This window comes from Vulpes vulpes, chromosome 14, assembly GCF_048418805.1.
Source record: "Vulpes vulpes isolate BD-2025 chromosome 14, VulVul3, whole genome shotgun sequence".
NCBI lineage: Eukaryota > Metazoa > Chordata > Mammalia > Carnivora > Canidae > Vulpes > Vulpes vulpes.
Window position 1 is genome coordinate 87,159,205 of NC_132793.1, and position 12,329 is coordinate 87,171,533.

Sequence of the window (12,329 nt, forward strand, 5' to 3'; positions counted from 1 at the left end):
TGAGAAGTATCAATGAAACTGGCCATAATTTGATAACTGTACCTGGTGATGGTAATATGGGGACTTTCTATATTGTTCACCTACTTTTGTATGGGTATGAAATTCTACCACTTAAAAAAATAAAAAAGAAAGGTTAACTTGAGGGGACTAGAAAATTTTTCAGAGTTTTTATTTAAATTCCATACAGTTAACATGCTGTGTAATATTAGCTTCAGGTGTACAATATAGTGATTTAACACTTCCATACAACACCCAGTGCTCATCACTCATTCCCCATCACCACCGACCTTCTCTGTTAACCATCAGTTTGTTCTCTATAGTTAAGAGTCTCTTTCTTTGTTTCTGTCCTCTCCCCACATCTGCTTGTTTGTTTTGTTTCTTAAATTGCACATGAGTTGAAATCAGGTATTTGTCTTTCTCTGACTGGTTTATTTCACTTAGCATTCTACACTAGTTCCATCCATGTCATTGCAAATGGCAAGATTGAGTTCTTTTTGATGGCTGAATAATATTCCATGTTTTATATATACGTGATACACACACACACACAAACACACACACAAACACCACATCTTTATCCGTTGATAGACACTTGGGCTGTTTCCATAATTTGGCTATTGTTGATAATGCTGCTATAAACAATGGGGTGCAGGTATCCCTATGAATTATTATTTTTGTATTGAGTAAAGAACTAGTAGTGCAATTGCTGGATCTTAGGGTAGTTCTATTTTTCACTTTCTGAGGAACCTCCATACTGTTTTCTAGAGTGGCTGCACCACTTTGCATTCCCACCAACAGTACAAGAGGGTTCTCCTTTCTTCACATCTTCGCCAGCACTTGATTCTTGTGTTCTTGATTTTAGCCATTCTGACAGGTCTGAGGTAATATCTCATTGTGGTTTTGATTTGCATTTCCCTGATTAATGATGTTGAGTATCTTTTCATGCATCTGTTGGTCAGCTGTATGTCTTCTCTGTTGTTTTTTTTTTAACTTTTTAAAAAAGATTTTATTCATTTATTCATGAGACACACACAGAGAGAGAGGCAGAGACACAGGCAGAGGGAGAAGCAGGCTCCATGTAAGGAGCCCGACCGACGTGGGACTTGATCCCAGGACTCCAGGATCACACCCTAGGCAGAAGGCAGGCGCCAAACTGCTGAGCCACCCAGGGATCTCCCTGGTTTTTAAATTTTTATGTAAATTCCAGTTAGTTAACATACATTGTAGTATCAGTTTCAGATGTACAACACAGTGACTCAGCGCTTCATACAACACCCAGTGCTCATCCAACAAGTTCACTCCTTAATGAGAGGGCCAGAAATTAATTACTGATCTAGGGAAGACTCAAATCAAGAATGCTGCTACAAAGATGCCAGGCCAGTAAATAAATTTCCATAGGATGGCTACTTAAACAGCTCTCTCTCTTCAGAAAAGAAAAATGCAGCTAGGTCTAGAGATGTGTTAGCACCTTCTAGGAGTTTCTAGGCTGACTTTAACCTAGTCTATTACAAGTGAGTAACAGAGTATTAAAAAGGCCACTCTAAGTTTAGGAAAGACATCAGATATTAATCAAATAACCAGAAGACAAGTAAACACAAACTGCTGTATGTTACAAAGAAAAAAAGTATACAGATTTTTTTTTTTTAGATTTTTTTTTTAAGATTTTGTTTATTTATTCATGAGAGAGAGACAGAGAGAGAGAGAGAGAGAGAGAGAGAGAGAGAGAGAAGCAGAGACACAGGCAGAGGGAGATACAGGCTCCATGCAGGGAGCCTGATGTGGGACTTGATCCCGGGTCTCCAGGATCACGCCCTGGACTGAAGGCAGTGCTAAACCACTGAGCCACAGGGGCTGCCCATATAGAGATCTTAAAGGAGAGTTCTGACCTATTTTTTGGGCTCAGGACATGTGATTCTTGAGACAGGTGCTTGGTGAATAAAGGGTAAAGGTAGGGAAGTTCTCCAGGTAGAAAAACAGTACACGCAAGAACCCCCTAGGGCAGGAAAGTCCTTTCACTAATTCAAATAATATTTGAGAGTTTACTCTATGCCAGACACCGTGTTAAGTTCTGTGACTAGGACACCATCAGTACTGATCTTTCTTCACATGGAGCTTACAATCTAGAAGAAGAAAAAAAATTTCACAACTAAATATATAATCACAGGCTTAAATGAGTACTTCAAAGAAAGAAAAACAGTGCTACGAGAGGAGAAACTTGGCAGGAAGTGTAACAGCCACAAAGAACCAAAAAGAGGACAGCATAGTTTGAGAACACAGCAAGGAGGAGAAAGATGCAAAATGAGGCCAGAGGGATAGGCAGGGGTCAAATAATCCAGAAGCTTACTGACCATAGTATGGATTTTGGTCTTCTAAAGGCAGTAAGTCTAGGAGTTTTAGGAAGAGGGTGGGAAGCTAGTAAAACTTGGATTTTGAAAAGAGTAAGGAAAAAGAAGGGGTATATTATACTTAGGCAGCTATTACAGGAATCCAGAGAGACTATAACATATATGTATGTATACATGTGTTGGGGCAGAGGAGGGAAAGTATAGGGGATGCTACAAAGTACAGATGGAACAAGCAGAAACTACTAAGTGCTCAGGAGTTAAAAAGTGAACAGAATTTGCTAATCAATCATTCACCTTACTGGATAGATATTCCAGCTGTGTGTTGGATTTGGAATAGTATTCTCTAATCCATCAGAATAAAGAGTGCAGGTCTCTTACTTAATGCTATTGTAATAAATTTTTTCAAAAATATCTCAGAGCCGGGATCCCTGGGTGGCTTTGTGGTGTAGTGCCTGCCTTTGGCCCAGGACATGATCCTGGGGTCCCGGGATCGAGTCCCATGTCGGGCTCCTTGCGTGGAGCCTGCTTCTCCTTCTGCCTATGTCTCTGCTTCTCTTGCTCTCCCCTCTGTGTCTCACCAATAAATAAGTAAAATCTTAAAAAAAAAAAAAAAAAAATCTCAGAGCCCAAAGACTTCTCTGAAACCATAGCACATCTTGCTGGGCTCTTAACCTACAGGCCAACCTTTGTGCAGTATCAAATAAGCAAATATGTACATACATAAACACATAAATTAAATGTTCATACTAGGATGCACACATGCAAAAGAAACCTAATTCCTACGTGCCTCTTCTCTAACATTAAAACGAACTTCACTTAAAATGGTTTTAAAAGATAGAGCTTAACATAACAGCTCACAACGTGCTGAACATTGTGCTGAGTGCACAACCACCCTGAGGTGGGTACTGTCAATATTATCTGTGTTTCACGGATGAGAGAACAGCTATTAAGTGGCTGTATGTTACAAAGAAAAAAGATTCAAGATTCAGATTCCATAATCTAAATTCATATAGTAAAGCAATGAAAACCTTTCCAGTCCTTAGTTTACTTGATCTCTCTCTGTGCAGGACCTGGCCAGCTGAGAGGTCTCTCTTGAAACTCTTTTTTGGCTGGCCTTTCCCTGTGCCACTACCCTCAAACCACATACCAATCAAGAGCTGCCATTCATAAAAAGACCATTAAGATGAGTACCACCATGCTGGAAAACATATCTAAAATACATAAAATCAACTGGCTTTTATCCAAAAAATGTAAAGCACATCAATAAGAAAAGAAAGTCCCACAAAAAAGCAGGCAAAAAACTTGGGCAGGCTATATACATGAAAAGTTGCTCAACCTCATCTAGTCAAAGAAATGTAAATTAAGACTACAAAGAAATCGTACTAAAAGACCCATCAGAAGGTCTAAAATTGAAGTGTCTAATAACACCAAGTACTGGTGAAAATGCAGAGCAAAAGAGACTCTCATTCACTGATGATGAAGACTGCAAACTGGTACAACCTCTTTGGAAAACACATTATTCAATCACTATTTCAATTACAAAAATTGAAGATACACTAAACAATCCAGGAGCAACTCCATCCCCAAATACATATCTTAGAGAAATATGTGTGTGCACCAAAAGAAATGTACAAGTGTTTATGGAAGCATTACTCTTAACAGACCAAATTAGGAAATAACCCAAATGTCCATCAACAGCAGATTGAATAAACTGTAGAATATTCATGCAATAGAACACTATACAGATGAATGAATTCATACACAACATACAAACCTTAAAAACATAAAGTCACCACACTGCCTTAGGGGAGTAAAGGTGTTATCTAGGAAGGTCACAACATATGGATCTTATGGTCAAGACTGAGGCTACCTAACTAGGGTAGTATTATTAGGAGGAACAAGCAAGACAAAAAGCTTCTGAGAAGCTGGCAATATTTTATTTCTTCACTTGGGTGGTGTTTATATGGGTGTTGATTTTCTAATAATTTACATCTTCTTTAAGTACTTTTATACAGGTATTGTATTTCACAATAAAAAGGCACAAAAAGGACGTCATCTGACAATGTGTAAGTCAAGATAATTTACATAAAAATCCAGATTTACAACCTGTTTGAAAAACCGGAAGATCTGGCCTGCCTTCCTCCATGCCAACAATCAGCTGGAGCTGAGCAACAGCTACTTCCTTCAGATCAGCTGTGCTCCCTGACTGCCACAGCACCGTGTGTTTCCCAGCTTTCAGGATTCATGCTACCTATGTGATCTAAAAGTCACCTAACACCATTCCACACTCATCTCCATGACACTCCTTTAGAACGCATGAATGTATAAGCACGTGCATGTACGAACTATAAAGCACACAAACAGGTGTGCAATTAGCTACAGCAAGGAAATTCAACCCCACATTTAAAATACAGATAACACTAGTACATAACAGAGCTGTTATATACAGAGCTGTTAAGATTAAATAAAACAATGCACACAAAATACATACCTTAGTACTTGTCACAGAATCAATGCTCAGTATTGGGGGGCTACTTATTATCAACACGCTTTTCTCATACTTACAACACATGTAAATCTACTTGCCACGGCCACTGTTTTCTGATTTTATAGACAATAGAGCAGAAAAATATGGGTTGTTATACATTTGATCAGATACTTCAACACATAACACTTAAAAACAACAACCAGTATATAAATCTTCCAAAGTTTCTTTACATGACACCACGAGAAAGATTTCCTACATTATACTTTGAAACACAGGCCTGTTTTTACTTGCTTTGTCCAAAGCATGTACTTTCTTGATTGTGGCTTTTATTGGTCTGATCAGAGTCAGGTAAATGGGTACTTACTAAAATATACTTTAAGATGATGAATTTTAAGACCCTAGTCATAAAATATCCTCAAAACTAAACACTTCAGTTTTGACTTTTGAAGGTAGACATCATATGAACACCAAAAGCAGCTTACTTTATTTCACAGAGCTGTTATACTCCAATGACTAGCTAATAGGCTTATCTAATTCTTGCCCCTTAGAGGAATACAATACAAAGGAGAATTGAGGAATACAATTTTTTCTCACAAAAAACAAAAACAAAAACAAAAACAAAACCCACAAAAGTCTACTTCAAACTATTTTTTTTTCCAAAGTGGATTTGGCAGTGAAGTCCTCATACAATGGATTACTATGAATTTGATCCATGAATACAATGAAAACTAATGAACTAGTTACCCACATCTCACAAAAGCAATGCTGAGCAAAAGCAACCATACATAACAGAATCCACACTGGAAGATTCTGTGTGTGTAAATCTCACAGGCAAAACTACTGTGTTCGCGGAATGCATAATTAAGTGGTAAAATTATAAAGAAAAGCTAGAAAATGAGTACCACAGAAGACAAGATAGTTGTAATCTTTGGGAGAAGGAGGATATGATCCAGAAATGGCATGTTAGGAATTCTAGAACTTATCATCATGTACAGTATTTTATTTGTTGTTGTCTGCTCACTGTTAAAATGCTCCATGTGTATAGAGATGTTCACTGTTCCATCTCTAGCATCTACAACAGGGCCTGGCACGTGCTAAGTTCCCGATAAGTATCTGCTGAATGTAAAGTAAAATTTCAAAAACTCAAATTATTCCGTTATTTCACAGCTTGTCAGACCCTAAATATAATAGTAGCAGCGGGATCCCTGGGTGGCGCAGCGGTTTGGCGCCTGCCTTTGGCCCAGGGTGCGATCCTGGAGACCCGGGATCGAATCCCACATCGGGCTCCCGGTGCATGGAGCCTGCTTCTCCCTCTGCCTGTGTCTCTGCCTCTCTCTCTCTCTCTCTCTCTCTCTGTGTGACTATCATAAAAAAAAAAAAAAAATAGCAGCTAGCATATTGTGCATTTTCCATGTTAGTATTCTCAAGGAGTTTTAGGTATGTAAATAAATTCTAATTAATTCTTAACCTTTTTCTTAACATTTTTCACCTTTTGAGATACGTTCACCAAACACATGCACACAATTACATGGCTGTGTCCAGATTCAATTAAACATTTTTTAAAAATTAACAAAGAAAAATACTGAAACTCATGTGTTAGAGCAAGCCTAGGCTCTAGATAAGACTCTACCACCTTCCCCAAACAAAAAAGGCACATAAGATGCTGTATTATTATAAAATGACTGTAAGTGTGCTCATATTTTTTTATGAGTAAATAATGTAAAATTGAAATGTAAAACACGCATCACAACTGATTATTACAGTATAAAGCGGCTGGAAACTATAAGCTTCTAGAGGACAGAGATCCAAAACAAAATGTGCTCAATGAATGTTTCTTGGGTTAACAACAACAACAAAAAATTAATTACCAAAATCTTTCTGGATTTTATAATTATGAACTTGAGAGGTAATTAAGTTTAATTCAGTCATCAGAAACTGTACAAACCCCAAAGATTACCAATGACAATTTCAAAAGTGAAAATTCCTAAGATTGGGGATCCTTGGGTGGCTTAGCGGTTTAGCGCCTGCCTTTGGTCCAGGGCATGATCCTGGAAACCCAGGATCGAGCCCCACATCAGGCTCCCTGCGTGGAGCCTGCTTCTCCTTCTGCCTGTATCTGTTTCTCTGTGTCTCTCATGAATGAATAAATAAAATATAAAAAAAAAAAAAATTCCTAAGATTAAAAAAAAAGAAGAAGAAGAAAAAAAGAACTTTCACTCCTTGGGAATATATCCTATTTAAAAAAAAAAAAAATTGGCAAATCAAAAAAATTTTTAATTAGAAGAGGCATATGCTAACCTTACGTTCCTAATTAGTATCCATATAAAGTAATATTAGCTCCTGTTTTCACATCCCTTCTGGGCACAATAAACTAGAATGATTGAGGTCATTTATCAGTCAACTTCCCAGAATTTCACTAGCACGAAAGAGTTCGGTGGTTCTGATATATACCTGCAACACGAATAGAAATTTATCTTTTGATCTATCCCAAAGTTAAGGGCCATGTGAGACTCAATATTTAACATTACATATGTAACAGTCAAGGCTTTGTTATTAAGTCTCAAATGCTATGTTTTATGGTTCAAATTTTGGCAACACAGGTTTTCTCTTGTTCTGAAGCAATGTTTTTGTGACATAGTCGATCACCCAAGAGTCTATTCTTTTCATTCATTTTTAAGTTATAAAATGAAACTCCCTACTCATATACTCATGGCATACTTCTCTTTATTAAGAATTTATCTGTTTCAGAAGGAATGGAAATAAAGCACCTGGCTAACCCATAAAGGAGCAACCTGAAGCTACTCTTCTCTACAATAAATAAATAAAGAAGCACTCTAGGTCAGAGATACCAAAAGGGCTATATTTATTACTGCCTTGCACTGGAAATACAGTTCTGAAGCCTATCAATTTTGGATGAAATTTGAAACTCAGTAAACTGTAAAAACAAAACAAAACAAAACAAAAAAAAAAAACCACAACTAAAAAACCCTCAGTAAACTATCCTAATGTCGCTCTCTTCCTCCCAGATTAAAAGCTGTTAAACTCAAAAGGTTTCTCAAGACTGCCTTACAAAATCCAAAGATGCAAAGCAAGTTCCAGTCCAGTATTTCAGAAATATCATACTAGTCATCAACAACTATATCTAATCTTATTTAACATTTGACCAGAAACTCTCCTAATAAAAAATACCTGCTCATTTCATTAGGCTGTCTTCAGCCACAATGCTTAGTCAGGACCAGATACCAAGCGCACATGTGTGCACAGGAGCCTGAAAAGAGGTATGACTGAGCAGTCAGGGATGGGTGGTCCCACACACGAATTTATAGCTGGGCTCATGGTCTTTCAATAGACTGAACCATGTCATGGTTTTGTTGAGAAACAGGACTACATTCCCAAATTTTCACCAAAATTATTTTTTAAGACCTTTTTGTTAACAGCATGGTGATATGATGTTCTTATTTATACTGTTTTATTCTTAGAACTGTACAGAGTTTACATTTGGTCTCTAAATAGAAAAAAGATTAAAGAGCAAGTAAAAGTCAGAGCCAGTACATTGTTTCCAGGATTGAAAAAATGAGTGAACTACTGTAATCTGTTTCCTTCAAACCAAACAGGGAACAGTACTATCTACAGAGCATTACAGCCCTCAAAGCCACAGATTGGTCTCAAATTCATTATTTGTTGGTTGTGGATGGCTGACTCCTCTATCACTCACTGACAGTAATCAATGAGCATCACGAGTCTTTTGGTGTTTTTTTGGTTTTTTTTTAGAGTTTATTTATTTTAGAGGAAAAGAGGAGTAAAGGAAGGGGTAGAGAGACACTCTCAAATGGACTCCCTTCTGAGCACGACCCTGAAATCACGACCTAAGCCGAAATGAAGAGTCAGATGCTCCACTGCCTGAGCCACCCAGGTGCCCCAGCATGACTCCTTCTTAAATATAAAACAAAGGTTGTAAGATCCTAACATGAAAACATCTGTATCTTAAAAAAAAAGGGGGGGGGGAGGTGTGTCTTTCCTAACAGTGTAGTGGAATTTGTGCCATTACACAACCTGAGAAAAAAGCCACAGTATGACTGGAAAAGTCACTGTCGTACAGGGCCGTCCAAAAATGAACTTGAGTCATAAATATAGTCAAGACGATCAACAAAGAACATGAATTAGTTTTAACCATAAATGAAATGCTAACATAAATAAAAGCCTTTTGCCTTAAATACTATTAAAATATTTCCAGTGAAAAATAAGTAATGTATAAACTTGGCATATCTAGAAAAATATTACTACAGTGAAGCTCATTAAAAGTTGGCAGACATAATCAACCGAATTCTCATAAAGTTCGGTGAGTTTCTCCTTTACTTTTAAAGTAATATGCAGCAAATATGCATTGATCAGTAAGTACCAAAATTAAAACTACATTGTACCAGCTGCTCAGAACACAATTCCTACCTGTAAAGACTAATTTTCTACAGTTCGTAACTTTCAAATGTTCACTATTAAGAAAATTCCAGGGGCACCTGGCTGACTTAGTCAATTGAGTGTCCAACTCTTGATTTCAGCTCAGGTTACAATCTCAGGGTTGTGAGTTCAAGCCCTGGAATTCAAGTTCATGCCCAGCATTTCTGAATGAAGGAATGAAGGAATGAATAAATAAATAAGAAAAGTCCACTGTGCCTTACTTGATACAATAAATCAATTAAGTGATGTAAATGATTTTTATACATTATAATTTTAGAAATAACCACAAGAAAAAAAAACACTGTCCCTTAAACATAATGGAAACGTTTAAGCACCAAAATGTAATAAACATAAATGATAGTGCAACCTTAAATTTTATTGCTTCCTCCAAAGTGAAACAGCTTGAAAATCCACAAGCCACTGTAACTTCCTTCAGCCACTTTCTGTGAGTCAACCAATAGGAAACCCTCCTCCTAATAATTATTCACACCATTTTCTTATATAATTAACTCCTTGGTGAGACAGAGAACCACCCTCAAATCCTTATTTTCAACTTTAGAATAATTTTATTATCAAGGCGCTCTAGTAATTATGCTTGCAATTCAGATGTATACTACATGTATAAAAACCTTTTCCTTTATTATTTAACATCACGTACAAAGAAGCCCTTTCTAACCCAGGTGTACTTTTTTATGATCTATTTTATTTGCTCTTACTCAAACATGTCATCTGGATTTGGGGGGAGTCTATGGTTTAAAGCAGAAAACTACCATTAAAAAAAAAAAAAAAAAAAGGATAACCAGCAGTCCCAGCATTACCTACTGAATAAATAACCCATCCTTTCCCCAGTAATCTACAATATTCTTGTAGTATAGTAACTCTATGAAATAAGCATTATTTCATTATGCTCTTGCTGGCTAAGTGAATTTGGGCAAATTACTTTATCTCTGTTTCAATTTCCTCAATCATAAAGTGGGGATAATAGTAATGCTCATTTCATAGAGTTACTGTAAGAATTAAATCAGTTAATTCATGTTACGCACTTAGGACAATACCTTAATACTGATTGCTGATGATGATAATCACCAAAAGCTCATAAATACAAAACTGTTCCTGGATTCTGTGGTTCCACTGTCTATTCCTGAGCTGACAGAAGCTTTATATTACTCCAAATTTATAACATATTAGATTTCCTAGTAGGGCCTTCTTTGTCCAAAATTTCATGGCTTTCATTCATTCATTTTATCAGATAAACTTTCTCATTAATATGTCAAGTTTTCTATAATGCCACTGAAATTCTAATTGGAATTTTATTACATTTATACATAAATCGACTTGGGGTAATCAGTATATTCTATAATACTGACTCTCCCCAACTCCCTCACATCTAATTCACTCAGGTTTTATGTCCTTTAAAATTTACCAACAAGTGTTGCATTTATTCCCTAGGCATGTTCTTCTCTGAGAAAAATTTAGTAGGATTTACCAGATTTTTAAATGCACATACCCTTGGATCCAGAAATTCCATTTTTAAGAACTTAACACAATAGTACACAGATATAAATATAAAGCCACTTATTACAATAGCAAAATCCTGAACACAAGTTAAATGTCTGTCAATAAGGTAATGATGATCTGCAGCATATTCTCAGGATAGCAGACTATTAAGCTATTACAAAAAGATACAGAACCACAGGCACTGGCTTAGAGAAGAGTTCTACAAACTACTCTGCTACAACAAAAAAGCAGGGGATCCCTGGGTGGTGCAGCGGTTTGGCGCCTGCCTTTGGGTGCGATCCTGGAGACCCAGGATCGAATCCCACGTCAGGCTCCCGGTGCCTGGAGCCTGCTTCTCCCCCTGCCTGTGTCTCTGCCTCTCTCTCTCTCTCTCTCTCTCTCTGTGACTATCATAAATAAATAAAAACTAAAAAAAAAAATTAAAACAAAAAAGCAAGCTGCAAAATTAAGGTCTTTTTGTTTTTTAAACTGAGGGTTAGAGTAGGGGAACAAAAGTATCACGTGTATAGTATTAAGTACACAGTCTGGCTTGTAGTAAGCATTTTTAGTCACCTCGAGAAATTAAATGCGATTTAGGGAAATGGCTAAATATTCTTTCATTTCGCCTATTTTTTACAGCCTACCTGCCTTGTTCTACAAAAGGTTTTGTGGCAGGCTCATAATACAGCATTTAAAATAAATAAGCTTTCAGCTTACACTTTACTCACAAATATTTAAAAACACACATGTTCCTACAATGTAATATTCAACTAGTGATGCTTTTCAACATGCTATAAATCTCAACCCCATAATTCAGGAGGAAAAGGGCTGTTCCTTCTAAATCATTTTACTGTAACTAGCCATTGAAAACTTTCTCTGCATACTTGAAATAACCCTTTTAAAGTGTGTTGTCTGGTGAGGTAGCATTTCCCTCATGTAGCGCTGCCTGAATTGAAATACAGTAATAAATACTTTCTAGGTTTTTATATATATAGTACATAAAATATACTAAATATAGTATATATACATAGTATTTATATATATAAATATAGTAATTTTTTAAAAATGAAGTGTGTTGTCTTGGATATCAAGTATCAGAGATCCCACCTCAGGAACAAAGTGACATTATGTGTAATATGAAAACAGGGCCCTTCCACCTAGGAAAGGAAACCCCTAAAGGGTGAACAATATAAATATTTTAAAATCTAAGCAAAATTTCGTTTTTTATTCTAAGTCATTGGCTCAAGTTTCATCTTTAGGTTGTTCTTCATCAACATAAGGTCAAAAAGGTGCAAATTAAAGTTTCTTAAAGAAAGAATATTACATTCTTTAAATATATGTATATATATATTCACTACTAAATGTAACCGCTGACTTCTGCCTCCCAGAAAAAATCCTGAGTTCAGAAACTTCCATTCCAGATGCTATGAACAAACGTTTCCAAAAGAAAAAATAAACACATAAACCACTATCTTAAGTACTTCGATACTATTTGAAGTAATGAACTGATTTTCAGAGAGATTTACAATTCGCATTTCTGTGTG

The 12,329-nt window shown here is 36.5% G+C and overlaps 1 protein-coding gene across 24 annotated transcripts in view; it reads right to left on the minus strand.

Moving 5' to 3' along the window:
* TJP1 (tight junction protein 1) overlaps positions 1-12,329 on the minus strand; it is a 250,703-nt gene that overhangs the window by 96,411 nt on the left and 141,963 nt on the right. The gene's annotated exons all lie outside the window — the stretch shown is intronic.